A 16240-nucleotide genomic window follows, 5' to 3' on the forward strand; every position below is an offset into this window, starting at 1 on the left:
CTAATAGATCCAGCTCTGCCTGCAGTAAGGTAAATGAGCACTACAACCGAAATAAACAAATTAAGAGTCGTGAGCAGACCTGATGTTTGGTGTCAGGAAATGTGCGCTTTGCTACTTATATGGTGCGGCCTTGGACAAGTCACCATGAGACCCTGACATCAGCTGCTCTCCCTGAAAATTACACCACTCCTTGAGACTTTGGAATTAGCTGCATGGGAGGCTGCCATACTCCATGTGTGAGGAAGCATTTAGGCCTGCAGCACTGGAACCAAGGGCTTGCCTTCTCAGAGCCTACGGGTGCTAATACCCTTATGCAGCACACCTATTTATTTCAGTCATCTGCATTAAAGTTCAAGGATCCTTGGTCTTACATTATTGTCCTAACAACAATACCCAAACTGCCCTATACTCAATTCCTCCCACACACTTATTCTCCCTCCTGAAACTTCCACCACCCTCTGAAACTCCTGCACTAATCAGCAAACTTCCATAAATCACTTTTTTTTTTAAGATTTTATTTATTTATTTGAGACACAGAGAGTGAAAGAGAGCATGAGAGCTTAGAAGGTCAGAGGGAGAAGTGGACTTCCCATGGACCTGGGAGCCCGATGTAGGACTCGATCCTGGGACTCCAAGATCATGACCTGAGCTGAAGGCAGTCACCAACTGAGCCACCCAGGCATCCTAAATCATTTCTTTTATTTAAATATATATATTTTTAAACATTCCTTCTACCGCTTTGTCTTAATTGAAACTTGCTGGTCACTGAGGATACTGCTTCCTCTGCTGTCCAGAAGACTGTACTGTATTTTTCTTTTTTAAACCCAAGTCCTCAAGGCCAGGATGTTGAATAGGTATTCTTGTCCCCACTATTTCTAAACTATTATTTCTCCTTTCTTGCAAAAATCCCTCCAACTATACTATCCTTTCCTCCTATTTTTTTTTGTTTCTGTTACCCACCAACCTTCCAGGTATGCTTCTCTCTCAATGAGGAGTCTTCTTTCCACCCCAACAACTATCATCATTCTTGGCAATCCCATCTAAAGGAAAATCCATGTAATACCCAAGTGTCTCAATCCCTAGACCATATCATCCCATGTGTTTTTATCTCTTCTCCCTTCAATCACTTATAGTGGGTACACAATTAGAACATCTATTCAGTAACTATACTTTAATATACTTTCATCTTACTTCTTCAAGTACTTCCCCAAATTCCCCAAAACACACAATTTACTGATCCACCACTATGAATGATGTCACCATTATTTCCCAATAACGCCCTCGAGATTACATGATCAACCATTGTAATCATTCCTTTGTAAATACAGTTTTAATACTCTTTTCCTCCATGGGACTCAACTGGCAGAATGCCAACCTTGGATAAACCCAAACCTCTGTACTCCCCAACCAAATACTGCCGGAGAAAAATCCTCTAACTGCACAGATTGTTTTGACTTTAAATTCATGATGATAAACCTCAAACACTCAACATTGGATAGCATGCCTATTATAGCTCCTGATCCAATCTGCCCCCCATGCATGCAAGACCACCCCTGCATACCTTTGCTTCTCTCCTCAAACTCCTCATGAGCCCGCCATGACCTCAGCTCCTATCCTTTGCTCATATACTGCCAACAGATGAGAAATATTCTTATTCTTCATTAAGAAAAGAAGACCTTTCAGAAAGGAATTCTCTTTTCCTCCCATAATTAAATTCACAAACTTAACCTGAATTTAACCACATACACCTCCTACACCAGAGTGTCACTCATCGCATTAAAGTATTCTGTGCCCCCTTGGCTCTTACTTTCACAAGGACTTTAATCCTTTACTTACTTTACCCTTCTCCTACATTATCAACCTCTTACTCTTTTGGCTTCCATGATACACACTCTTGGTTTTTTCAGTGCTCTCTGGTCTCTCACTCTCAGTCTCCTTTGCAGATTTCTTCACCTCTGTAGTCTCTGTTTCTTAGCACTCCTTGGCCTCTAGACTGGGCTCTCTTTTGTCTCTCTGTATATGTCTTCCCTAGGTATTTTACAACCCCAAAGCTATAGTACAATCTACATTCTGTTGACACCCAAATCTTATCTTCATCTCAAACTTCTCCCTGGAATTCCAAATTCATACATCAAACCGTCTATACAATACGTAGAAAAGTATCACAAACTTTGAAACTCAAGTTCAAATCTGAACTTTTCATTATTCCTCACTCCATTCCACCTCAAATAACAACACTCTCCCTCATTTCAGGAAATGCTACTACCACTAATCCAGCTGCTTAAATCAGTAATAAATTCTTCTTTCTTCTTCCTGTTTTTTTTTTTAAGATTTTTATTTATTTATTTGACAGAGAGAGATCACAAGTAGGCAGAGAGGCAGGCAGAGAGAGAGAGGGGGAAGGAGGCTCCCTGCTGAGCAGAGAGCCCGATGCGGGACTCGATCCCAGGACCCTGAGATCATGACCTGAGCCGAAGGCAGCAGATTAACCCACTGAGCCACCCAGGCACCCCTCTTCTTCCTGTTTTCTACCTACTCTCTTAGTAAGTTCTAGTGTTTACTGCAAAAATGTATTTCCATAGAGAAAAAAATAGTCTTTTCAGCAAATGGGACAACTGGATAGCCACACACAAAAGAATGAATTTAGACCCCCTACCTCACATCATATACAAATATTAATTCAAAATGCATTGAGATGCCTAGGTGGCTCAGCCAGTTAAGTTCCTGCCTTTGGCTCAGATCATGATCCCAGGATTCTGGGATCCCACATGGGGCTCTTTGCTCAGTAGGGAGCATTCTTCTCCCTCTGCTTGCCACTTGCCCTGCTTGTGCTCTCTCTCTCTGACCAATAAATGAATAAAATCTTTTTTAAAAACATGGATCGAAGAGCTAAGTTTAAGGTTAAAACTGTTAAACTTTTAGAAGGAAATATAGGTGTAACTTTTTCACGACCTTTGATTAGGCAATGATTTCTTTAACATGACACCAAAAGAAGCAACAAATAAACTGGACTTTATAAAAATTGAAAACTAGTGTCTCAAAAGCACTATCAAGAAAGCAAAAAGACTATCCACAGAATAGGAAAAAATATTTGCCAATCATATAGCTGACAAAAATTTAGTACCCAGAATATATAAACAGTTCTTATGACTCAACAATAAAAAGACAAACAATCCAATCTTTAAGGACTTAATTTATTTATCTGAGCGAGAAAGACAGAAAGAGCAGGGGGAGGGGCAATGGGAGAGGAAGAAGGAGAATCCCATGCAGACTCCCCGGCTGAGTGTGGAGCCTGAGGAGGGGCTAAATCTCACATCCTGGCATCATGACTTGAGCCAAAATGAAGAATTGGGCACTTAAACCCACTAAGCACCCAGGCGGCCCCTCCAATCTTTAAAAGGGCAAAGAACTTGAATAGATATTTCTCCAAAGAAAATATACAAATGGTCAATAAACACATGAAATAATGTTCAACATCATCATTCATTAAGGAAATGCCAAATCCAAATCACAATGAGATACCACTTCACGCTCACTAGGATGGTTATATATATTTTTTTTAACAGAAGAAATAAGAAGGATTAGCATGGATATGGAGATGTTAGAACCCTCATACATTGTTGGTGAAGATGTAAAATGCTGCAGCCATTATGGAAAAATAATTTGTCAGTTTCTCAAAACTTAAACATATAGTTACCATAAGACTCAGCAATTCCATTCTAGGTGTACTCAAGGGAACTGAAAATGTGTACATAAGTGTACGCAGCAGCATTATGCATGATGACCAAAGAATGGAAACAATCCAGACATCCATCAACTGATGGAGAGATAGGCAAAAATGAAACCAATGGAATATTACTTAGCCATAAAAAGGGACAATGTACTGACATTCTATAACATGGATGAGGCTTGAAAACATCATGCTAAGAGAAGGAAGCCATTTCATAAAAATTAACCCAGTTATATGAAATGTCCAGATATTAGGCAAAGCTATAGAAACAAAAAGATTAATGGTTGTCAGGATGTTGGGAGGGGTAAGGTATAGGGTATTGAGAAGTATGAAGTTTCTTTTTGGGGTGATAGAATTGTTCTGGAGTTAGATAGTGGTGATAGCTGTAGAACATTGGGAATATACTGAAAACCATGAAATTATACACTTTAAGGTCATTAAAACAGTAAATTCTATGTAATGGGAATTTTAACTCAATTTTAAAAATTGAAAAATCTGTATTTCAAAACCATCCCACTTCTCTGCATCTCCACTGCCACCAAAATACCATGAAGTTTCACCTGGATTGTTCTAATAAATTCTTGACCTCCTATACTCTTACCTACTTCAATTTGTTCTTGAAACACAAGCTGGATTTTTTTTTTCACTCAAATTGGATATTACACCTCTGCTTAAATTCCTTCAATGAGTGCTCCCATGATACTCTGAATAAAATCCAAATTTCCTGCAGTGTCCAACAAAGCACTGCATGATCTGACCTCTGCCTAACTCTCCAACATCATTTATTGCTGCTCCCTAGCCTGCTTGTCATAGCTCAGCTACACCAGCCTTCTAGAAGTGCCCCAGTGTGTGTGTGTGTGTGTGTGTGTGTGTGTGTGTACCTGTTTCTCCCATTTTCTAGAACACAGCAAATGTTATTCACTACATCTAGAAGGCTCTTTCTCATGACGTTTGCATTCTCTAAAGTACGAGTCTGGGCAGGTTACTTAATCTCTCTGTTCCTGCATTGTCTCATATGTAAAATGATAATGACAGGACCTACCTATCAGAGAACTCTTGTGAGGATTATTATTAGTTATTAATATTGTTATTATTAAAGGATCAGCTCATATGACAACTCCTCAGAGAAGCCTTCACTGATAATCCTGCAGAAAGCCCCTTCCATAGTTACTTTCTTACCCATAACCTGTTCATTTCCTTCACAGCACTCAAAATTGGATATTATGTATTTATGTACACCTTCAGTGTATGCCTTCCTCACTGGCCTTTGACCTCCTATGAGAGCAGCCATAATGTCTGCTTTGTTGACTTGTCTATACACAATGGCTAGCACTGTGCCTGGTGCACAGACGGCTCTCCAAAAAAATCTGTTGAACTATGGAATGAATGCACGGATGACTCAAAATGCCTACCAGGACAACATGGCAATAACTCAATAAATGTTAGTTTCCCCCATCCATCCATCTTCCTCTATGAGTCTGTTTCCTGGTAGTGGATAGAGATGGAGGTACTTGAGAAATCAAGTGGCTCCATCTTTAACATTCTAACTCTAGGATGAAAAAAAAAAAAAAAAAGATCAGAACTAGGGTAAGGAAATACATAAAATCAGTTTTTAAAACTTTTAGAGAAATTCCACTTCTCATATGACCTAGAATCTAATATTAGATTTACTGACCTTTTTTTAGTCTTGCCTGCCATCAAACAAATAATAAAAAAAAGTAATTCTCGGGGCACCTGGGTGGCTCAGTGGGTTGAGCCTCTGCCTTTGGTTCGGGTCATGATCTCAGGGTCCTGGGATCAAGCCCCATGTCAGGTTCTCTGCTCAGTGGGGAGCCTGCTTCCCCCACCCCTGCCCACCTCTCTGCCTACTTGTGATTTCTCTGTCAAATAAATAAATAAAATCTTAAAAAAAAAAAGTAATTCTCTTACAACAATGCTCTTTCTCTCTCTCTCACGCCTGCATGCACAAAGGTACCATGCATGCTTTTCAGCTGGGAAACAGTAATTCCAATAGCTAGCTAAGTTGTCTCTAAATAGCAAGTGTTTTGACCTTGTCAGGCAACCCAAGGGTTAAAATTAAAATAAGCTTTCTGAAGTGGGTATATTGCCCTCTTACCACTCTTCTCAACCCCCTTTCAGACCCAGCCCAATATGGTTTATTCCTCCTTTTCCTTCGGTAGAACTGGGGCTGAGGGGCTAGAGGAATCACAATGAGAAATGTGAATGTGTTTCACACAAACTGTAAAGTGTGTTAGAAATGCACAGCAGTGCGCCAGAAAGAGCCTAGGTTTTAAAATCAGACCCACTTCTATTATTCAGGCCAATTACACAGTCACAGGAGGACAAAGATGGATGTTGCAAGGAGCCCTAATAATAATATTTATTATTACAATAAGAGCTAGCATTTATTTAGAGCTAACTGTTAAATAAGCTCTGGTAAATGTTTGCGTAAATTACCTCATTTAATACTCAAAATCACTATAACAGGCAGAATTCTATCACGACCCTAATATTATAGATGAGAAAACTAAAGCTTATAAGGCTGTAGTCATCTGCTCAAGCTCCCACAAGCAAAGTGGAAGAGCAGAGCTCAAACTCATGCCTGACTCCAAAGCCCCTACTTCAAACACCAATGACTTCTTTCTCTAAAGTTCTTCTTTTTAACTGTCTCATTATTTTTTTTATTTTTTTATAAACATATATAAAGTTCTTCTAAATGTAATCAGTCTCTACTCTCCAAGACCTGAATCCCTCCTTCCCACACTGACCTTCTCATAAACACATCCAAAGCACTGCCTAAAGCAGTCTCCTACAAACGGAGTGAATTCGGAGGAATTGCCCAAGGAGAAGTGTTAGGAGACCAAGACTCTAGAGAATTCTGCCACTGTCAGCTGACTGCAGGGCAGATGGTTACACGGCGTGCCTATGAATCCCTTTATCCTCTATATTGAAATAGCAAGTGTGGGGAAAACTGTGAGAATAAATATGGTAGATACTTATTAAATGAACGAAGCACTTTATCTTTTTAATCTTCTAATTCCATCTTGAGGCACTGATGATGGGAAAAAGTACCTTGGACAAACACTGAAATTATGTATTTTTTAATAAGGAACCTCCTCTGAAAAAACTCAAGGTGGTGGCAGTTAGCTCTACCTAATAGTCCCCGTGTTGCAATATTTAGAGGGAATCATCTAAAACATAAAACAATCCATCAACATAATAGAAAGTAATTAACTTATAAAAAAAAAGGTGACCAAAGGAATAAAAGTATTCATCACACATCAAGGCAAGCAATATTCCAAAGACCTAACATCTAACTATTAAAAAGCAACTAGCAATAAACAAAGATCATAGCATACAGTTTCACTGCGTGGCAATTTATGCGTTCGACAATATGGAACTGGAGAAACGGAGGCACAAACAGAGCACAAAGAAGTGGTCAACACGGAGATAGGGGAAAATGGGTTAGCATCATCTTTCTCGGTCACTCAGGCATGCGACGAACACCCACTGAAACACCGTGTTGGACTCTGAAGACAAAATCAAGCGAGATGCAGTGCAGATAGACCCTCATCAAAGTCACAGTCTGCCGAAGAGTCTACTCTGTACTATGTGGTAAAAGCTTCAAGAGAGGGAAGGTACAGGCTGTCATGACAGCTCAGAAGTAACCCAGACTAAAAGGGGTTGGCAAAGGCCTAGGTTTAAAAAAAAAAAAAAAAAAAGAAAGAAAGGAAGGAAGAAAGAAAGAAAGAAAGAAACCCTTGCATTCAACAGAACCATTAACCTAAGGAAAAGATTCTTACTGTATTTAAAAATATACCATACCAATACACAAAAAATGAATCAGAGTTCTCTCTGAGACATAGGATTGTGAGTGATTTTAATTTTCTACTTTATATTTTTCTGCATTTTCTATGATGAGCATGTATTACTTTTCAATCAGAAATACAGTAAATGTTACAGTTATAAACTAAAAAGGATATAGAAAGAACCACCATACAGCACCTAAGAGTTTTAGGTAAAAGAGAGGATCGGTTTTGAAAATGTAGTCTATGTTAAGTCATCTGGCAAAATTTATTAAGAACACACTATGTGCCAGGTGCTGTGACAGGCTATTGGAAAAAATAAGCTGAAAATATAACTCAGACACCTTCCTATGGCAGGCTAAATAATTTTTATTTTAAAAAAATAATAAAAAGTAAGAACATACAACGAGCTGACAAATTTTGGAGCTGAACAACACTCTCCAGAGCAGCCTCTAAATCAAGGAATGCCCCCAATTCCGGTTTCAGAACAAAAAGAAAAGCACTCCCTGTAGCAAAATGATTCCTCGACACAAATGCAATTCATGCAGACCAATCAGACTCTAGGGTTCACGTCCCACGGCCTCTGCATGACTTGATGGCTCTGCAAATGTGGGCTGGAGCCTGAAGCTCCTCACATCCAAGGCCGATTTTCTTCACCAGCTTGTCTCTTACTCCATGTCCCAGCTCAGTTAGGGCTTTTCTTCCACTCTGTCACTCAGGCTAGGGACCCTACTTACTTAACTCCTCTTTCTGTCTCATCAGTCTCCAACCCCTCTGAAATGTCTCTCAAATCCTTTTCCCTCCCATCCTCAGCAGCACGGCCCTAGTTCAAGCTTCATCAGGCCTCAGGGAGACCACTGCATGAGGCAGTCTCCCAACTAATTCCCTGTCTCTAAAACCTCTCCTCTCTTCCAAACTGTTATCTCCCTTCGGCGATCAATGTGGTTTAACTCAAATCATTGAACAGGCCGGTCGCCAACTCCGAAAGAAGTCTATGATGTTTCTCCCCATTGTCAGCATGCCTATTTCTTCGCAGGGCATTTAATACCCATCACATTCTGGTCCCAGTGTATCACTGCTAGAGCAGACGGAACAGTAGTTAGGAGCACGAGACTTGGGGTCAGCCAGATCCAGGTTTAAATCCTAGCTCTGCCACTTCCTTAGCCTCTAGACTTTAAACATTAGGCAAGTAACTACACCTCTCAGAACCTCTACTTCCTTACTTGGAAAAGCAAATAAGATGTATATAAAATGCCTGGCACATAGCCACTGAGCAAGAAATGTACTCCTTCTTCTGTCAGCTTCAAATGTCTCCTCTTCCAAGAAGGTAGAAGTCCAAATTCCCTCTGCTTTGCTCACTACAAGTTTAACTTGCACAACTTTATGGTTTTACTTTTTCTCCACCTACCCTCACCACCTCCTTTCCATCTTCTTATGCAAGTGTGAGTTATGCAAAGGGAAAAACTGTGCCTCACTCATTTTGCATTCTCCTAGGACATAGCATGTAGTAGGGGTATGGCATTAGCTTACTGAAAGACTCTTCACTGTATCTTTCGTAATGGACCCACCAGACCTAAAGAGCACTTCTCTCCTGACCCAGGTTAACTGGCTATACCTCTTCTACTTCCCAGATCCTGTTCTTTAAGAACCCCCTTTCCTTCTCTAAAATATACTCAGAATCTAATAACAGGCCCGACATATAGTAGTTACTTCTTTATACTGATGGAATAAATGATTAGTATTCTTTCAACACATGATTTAAATACCTGCACACTGTGTCATACAGAGGTACTATCAACCTATTCCCTCCTTGTTAAATACAGACATTGTTTCTAATATTTCACTACTATAAATAACATTCCTGTAAACATTCTCTTACTTAAATGTTTGGGCACATATTCCTCAGAGTAGATCGCTGAGTCAAAGTGTATGAATGTTTTGGGGCTTGTGATACATACTGATCAGTCTTTTGAAAACCATTTTTATGGCAATCATGAAGCAGCAATGTTATGAACCACAGATCATCCAATTGATATGTAGTTCATAAAATGTAAAAGCTTAAAATTTTAAAATAATTTCAGTATATAGAACGTGAATTGATACAGAACTGAAATATATAGAATTTGAATATGATGATGAGTTATATTACATCTATACCCAGGTTTTTCCCATCTGATCTCATTAATTGGAATAGCATACAATTTGCTGCCTATCATAAAATTAATTTCAAAATTATGGACCTGATAGTTTCTAAAATAGGGAAAGCAAGAAGAACAGAGAGTATTCAGTTCAAATAATCTTGAATTAAGAAACATCCATATAAAGTGAATTAGCTGGGGGCACTTGGGTGGCTCAGTCAGTTGAGCATCTGACTCTAGATTTTGATTTAGGTCATGATCTCAGGGTTGTGAGATTAAGCCCCAATGTCGGTCTCTGTGCTCAGTGGAATCTGCTTGGGATTCTTCCTCTTCTTCTGCCCCTCCCAGCTGTTCCTGCTCTCTCTCTGTCTCTCTCTCTCTCAATAAATAAAGAAATAAAATCTGTTAAAAAAAAGGGGGGGGAGTGAGCTGAATTAAGTCTCAAGGACAGAAAGTTCAGTTAGCAGCACTACTTAACATCAAGGTTTGTCAATAATAAATTGAGTATCAGAGCTCAAAACTGTTGCTAAGTGTTCAATTTCTCTCTCAAGAGAAAGAAACAAAAAGGATAGACAGCTTGGCTTCTGCAATTAAAGAGACAAAAAGTAGCTAACATTATTCCATTAGTCACAACTGCATGAGTAGATCATTATATGCAATTTTAATCAGAAATAAATATATCAGTGTATGTAGACAATGTAATGATGCAACTTGATAAAAGGGTTATTTGCAGCCTTCAAAAGTTAAAACTCTCTTAAAGTAATGGCTGTAGTCCCATTTCACCAGTATCTTCCTTCCCAAATTTCCTCAGCCAGGACAAAGGATGCTATATTCTACCAATTTATGTCCTAGTCTTTACATTATTATTATTATTTTTTAAGTAGGCTCTATACCTAGTGTGCAGATATAACTTAGTCTTTAAAACTATGGTATCCACATACCATGGTACAGAGGTCTGAAATCATCATTACTCTGATGATGATTAAGGGACTTTGTTTATTCAGAGTAATGATTCTGAACAAAATCTGGCCTATGATCTAAGCCAGGCTTAACTATGAGACATAAAGAAGGTCTACATGGCGGGGGGGGGGGGGGGGAACACCCCGAACACCAGACGGTAGCATTTTACTATCAACAAAATGCTGGCTTTATGGGCTCACAGAAAGAACTTTCTCATATTCAAAATGGTAGCACTGAATTTATGAATAGATTTTGTATAAAAGTCTATGACAAATCCATTCAGAGCTAGGGGCTTGGCTTTGTAGTGCTATCTTAACCCTCAATAAATCTGGAACGTTTAAAGGCTATTAAATTAACATTTCCCTGATCTGGCACCTGTAGTCAAGTTAATTTGTCAAAAACATTTCTACAGTTTGTCACTGGACACTGTATTTTCTGACAAGTTAAGTTTAAAATAAAATTGACAAAATCTCATTAATTTCCTCTGAATCACCAACGTTGGTTCCATTAAGCTTTTATTATTAAGAACGTCAACTGTCACTCTTTTTTTAACAAGGTCAAGTTCTGATGTGGGTATTTCCAGGATCCTTATTATATTAATAGGAGCTAGTAAAGCAGTGCAGTGTGGTGGTTAAAGGGATTAAGTTGTGTAGTCAGAAAGAACTGGGTTCAATTCCCAGCAAAGCCATTTACTGTGTGTCCTTGGACACAATTTTATCTAACCTCTCTGAGTCACTATTTCCACATGGGAACAGATTATAAAAGTACCACCTCAGGGAGCTGTTCAAAGGATTCAATGATACACTATGCATATTAAAAGCACTTAGGACTGTGTCTAGTCCATACTGAATGCTCAAGAAATGCTGGCTGTTTAGGTTTCTTTCCCCCCTGCTTTTACATTCACAGACTTAAACAAAAAACCTCACAAAACCTTATTGCCACTCACAGATTTTTAAAATGGCAAAGAATTTTAAGACTCATCCCCTCTAGAACCTTTCCATCAAATGGCTGTCTGACAACTTCTCCTGATACCTTTGCTGATGAAGTCCCTGCCACCTCCAGAGGCAGACACTTAGTTTCAGTCTCTAGACAAACAGTTTTGATGGCTGAAACATGTTTCCATCCACTGAGGTACACTGCAGATTTTACCCACTGATCTTAGTTCTAGCCCTCAGGACACTGAAACTAATCTAACTCCACTTCTACAGACACCCTTCATATATCTGAGAGCCTCAAACAAAATAACTTTGTTACTAAGTACCATGGAATGAGCCAGACTATAACTATAATCCTTTTAAGAGTATAACACAGATTGGAAAATACCACTTCCATTTGTTTTTCTTAGGCTAGTGATTTTCATAATTTTTCTTTTGACAGCATCTATGGTAAATGGAAATCTATAGTCTTGGACCCAAAACAGGAAAGGGAGTTGTTGCTCTCAGTAAAGGTTTTCTCTATTAAAAATAAATCCTCCATATTTTGATATGCTGACAGAGTCTTCTTCCACTTTTGAAAAAAATAAAATCCCTATAGCTCTTGGTTTAAACAATCTAACTGTTACCAAGTGAAATTTGAGTAATAGCCTGGAATAATTCTTTTGTTTGAAGATACCAACTTGTTCAAATACAGGTTAAGAAATTTTACAAAAGGCGGGGAGGATGAAGGTAAAAAATGAAAGCTTACCTATAAATTGCATCAGGAATAACAACCATTTTCTCAAAGTCTTAAATTCAGAAAGCAGTTCCTGATACTGTCGGTTTTTACCATCATGGGTTATATCCGCTTGGTAACTCTTTGCAGAGTCTACAGAACTGGTCTGGACCGTGGCCCTGCCAGCCTCAAGCTGTGCAACTTTCGGCAAGCCCATACCCTCTCTGAAAGTCAATTTCCTTAGCCATAAGACAGAAATGAAATGGCAGGGTGTATAAAGTAAAAATAAAGCATGTTAAAAAACACTCTGAACTTCAAACTGTTACACAGATGCCAGTTATTTCTCACTGTTACCCAAGTTGTTCATCAGACCAGGCAGATCTTTAGATAAATTGTCCTTTCAAATAAACAAAATTGAGAAGCAGACGTGAAAGGGAAAGGTCTCTATCTCAGTCATTAAGAAAGAAAAGCCACTGCATCCTCTTTTCCTCCAGCCTGGGGTTGGTTACAGCACATGCCAGAAGGTGCTCTCACACAAGTACAATCCAGCCATCTTAAAGCATAATGGAATGTAAAGTGTCCATTTTGAATTTTCATAGCCATTGTGGGATTCTTTAGATCATTAATGTTACACAGCACTTTGCATTTAATTATACAAACAATGGCTTCTATAATGATGATAATATCAGGGAAAAGTAATTTGCATGAACTAAGCCCCATCACCTAGGGTAAGTATAGGGACCTCTTCATTATTAAATCATTTATATAATAAAATCAATATGCTTTAAAAGTAAAAATAGGTTTTTTAAAACCATAAAGAAGAGTTACATGTTTTAAACTCTATCAATTACCATAATATAATGAGTCTTCTTAAGATTTAATATCAACTTTTAAAATTAAAACTCAATGGAGAATGTATACTTGGCTCCATTACTAAATGATGTATCTCTAGAAAAGGTTACAGTACAGCTATTATCATTCTCCTAAATTATGTGGAAAAGTTGGTACAACCCTCCACTACCCCCAAGGACAATTTGATTCCAGATATAGTGAAGTATTTTGAGAATATAAAATTGTATAACTATTGAAGGAAATAATTCAGGTGCATATATCATATTCATTTCTTGCAGGGCTTTAGTTGATTAAACATTACAAATTTTTAAATGTCAATATACACTTTAAAAATTTCACTCTGTGTCCTTAATTCTGAACAGTTTTTAGAAACCCACAAATTTCTACACTGTATGTTCATGACTAAGTGTTTTATCACTTTAAGATTCAATATTTCTTAATGATATAATTCAAAACTTTTACTGAATCATTATTTAGTAAGTCATAAAAACCTCTTAAAATTAATCTTTCATGCACATCTAGCTTATCCAAAGTTAGAATTTAATTAGATGGCCTTGCCACAAATGGGCTTACTACTTTATTTGCTCAATCAGTATATGTCTCTTCAGTAATTATAATTAATTCAAATCCCTGACGCACCTCCTAGCAAACAATGTAAAAACATCAGACAAAATGGAAATAAATAGCTTTACATTTCTCCAATTACGATATTCACTTTCATCCTCAAAATGCACATGTGAAATAACTGGGATAGGTGTTATTCCGTGTAGGAAAAGGCCACACAAAGAACCTACATCTCTGGTGACAGAGAAAGATGCTTGTCTGCAGCAGAAAATATATTATGGTTTTGACATTATGAAAACGATACGATGCCGAATAGCCATTTGAGAAAGTTTGCTTTTAATAGTTTGCAAATACATGTTGAAGTACAAAGAGCAGCAAGGAAAAGAAGAGCTAAATTATTATTTATCTAGAACAATACTTCCTGTAGGAAAGATTCACTTCTAAGTATATACAAAATTTACAATTGAGAAGCAGCCCAAAAAGTCTATCAGGCCTTTATCCCACATACCTCTCAGATAAAATCAAAGGAAAAGTGGTAGCAGAAAACTTCATATTTTTTTAATAGAATATCTTTTTTTTTTTAAAGATTTTATTTATTTATTTGACATAGAGAGAGAAGCAAGAGCGAGCACAGGCAGACAGAGTGGCAGGTAGAGGCAGAGGGAGAAGCAGGCTCCCTGCTAAGCAAGGAGCCCGACGTGGGACTCGATCCCAGGACGCTGGGATCATGACCTGAGCCGAAGGCAGCTGCTTAACCAACTGAGCCACCCAGGCGTCCCATCTTTCTTTCTTTTTTTAAAAAAGATTTTGTTTATTTATTTGACAGAGAGTGAGATCACAAGTAGAGAGAGGCAGGCAGAAAGAGAGGGGGAAGCAGAGAGCCCGATGCGGGGCTTGATCCCAAGACACTGAGATAATGACCGAAGCTGAAGGCAGAGGCTTACTTAACCCACTGAGCCACCCAGGCACCCCAGAAAACTTCATTTTTATTCATTCATTCATTCATACATTTTTGGAGAGAGAGAGGGAGGGAGACGGAGACAGAATGCAAGCAGGGGGAGGGACAGTGGAGGGAGAGAGAATCTTAGGCAGGCTCCACGCTGAGCATGGAGCCCGATGTGGGGCTTGATCTCATGACCCTGAGATTATGACCTGAGCCAAAATCAAGAGTTGGATGCTTAAGTGACTCATCTACCCAGGTACCCACCCCCTCAAGAAAACTTTATTTTTAAAAGTGAGAGGACAACGGGATCCACTGGATAAAACTGTCAGCACCAAGTAGTTTAAAAAATTAAAAGCCCTCCACCAGTCACACTGCTCACAATTAGGTAATCAGCCTAACAACATGAAGGGAAAGCTAGCCAGCTACAGAGCAGACAGCCTTAATGGGAGGTGGGACTAGGCACCAAGACCCCATTCCTCTGAATGCAGTCCCTTGTGCTGGCCCCACAGTGCTCTCTGCAAAGGGCAGGTCACACGTGCTGCCTGCCATTGGTCGGACACCTACCGGGGTCCAACTGCTTTTCATACACTATCTCGCTTAATGCACCCAATAGTCCGATGAGGGTTGCTCGCTCCCTTTTAAAGCGGAAGAATGAGATTCAGGAAGCAGGAGGCTGCTGCAAATCCCTCAACTAGGAGCGGGGAACATCATGCTAACCTAGGTCTGTTGAACTCTAAAACCTTACCCTCTTGCTGAATTTTGTCCCGAAGAACTCTGGGATAGGCCTGGGTATTTAAGGAAAATCATAATGGCTACTGGTTCACGCTGCAGCCACTGTTTTAGATCTGGGAGTCCTGGACAGTAGATCGGAAACAGCCTTCTGGCTGAGACCCACACATCAGGTCTGAGCCTCTCTTCCTGCGGCCCTGCCTGTCACATGCACGTGATGCTCTGCAGAGGCCACTACTACTAGAGGGACACTAGGATACCCGCTTCCAGAAGCAGTTACCTCTCATGTGTACAGGCAGAAGGCAGAAACTATTTTGGATTTCCTTGCCTTTGGGCTCATAGAAGGGGCTCTATAAATCCTCACTGATGATGTTTCAGAGGTAAAACACATGGCAACAATTAGGTCCACAAAGAGGAGGCAGAACCCTCTGCTCTAGTTTCCAAAAAGCAGCGGTCCAGTACCAACTGAGGAGCCCCAGAGAATCCTTCCTCCTGGAATCAGAGTCTCATCAGTAATTGTGAGGTGCATCTATTACTGAATGTGGCTACCCAGGTGGCAGTACCCAAATGTGCTCTGATGATGAAAGGAGGGAAATAACAACGCGGTCCCCGGAGAGCCCGGCAACCAGCGTATGACATCAACGTGGCATCAAGCTCCAACACAAGCAAAAGGTCTGGTGAGACAAAGGCTCATCTCAGGTTGCAATTCTCTGTTGAAATGGGCAGCCCAAGATCTGCTCACTTGCAGAAACTGACAAGGCACTCGGGTACCTGGGTCTCCTGGGCTTCACCTCAGCCCCCTGGCATTATTTCCCTCGTGTTCATCCTGAGCCTTAGTCTAATCTCCTCTGAGGTCCTAACTAAACCA

General features: G+C 39.5%; 1 protein-coding gene across 5 annotated transcripts in view; it reads right to left on the reverse strand.

Moving 5' to 3' along the window:
- The window catches only part of MAPKAP1 (MAPK associated protein 1), a 243342-nt gene that overhangs the window by 134148 nt on the left and 92954 nt on the right, over positions 1-16240 (reverse strand). Inside the window, exon 1 of one of the 5 annotated variants that reach the window (XM_047699110.1) lies at positions 11628-11634. The exons of the other annotated variants lie outside the window; for them this stretch is intronic. The gene's annotated coding sequence lies outside the window, so the exon portion shown is untranslated. Of the gene's footprint in view, positions 1-11627; positions 11635-16240 lie in introns of those variants that run through there. 5 annotated transcript variants of the gene reach the window in all.

Source organism: Lutra lutra, chromosome 13, assembly GCF_902655055.1.
Source record: "Lutra lutra chromosome 13, mLutLut1.2, whole genome shotgun sequence".
Taxonomy (NCBI): domain Eukaryota; kingdom Metazoa; phylum Chordata; class Mammalia; order Carnivora; family Mustelidae; genus Lutra; species Lutra lutra.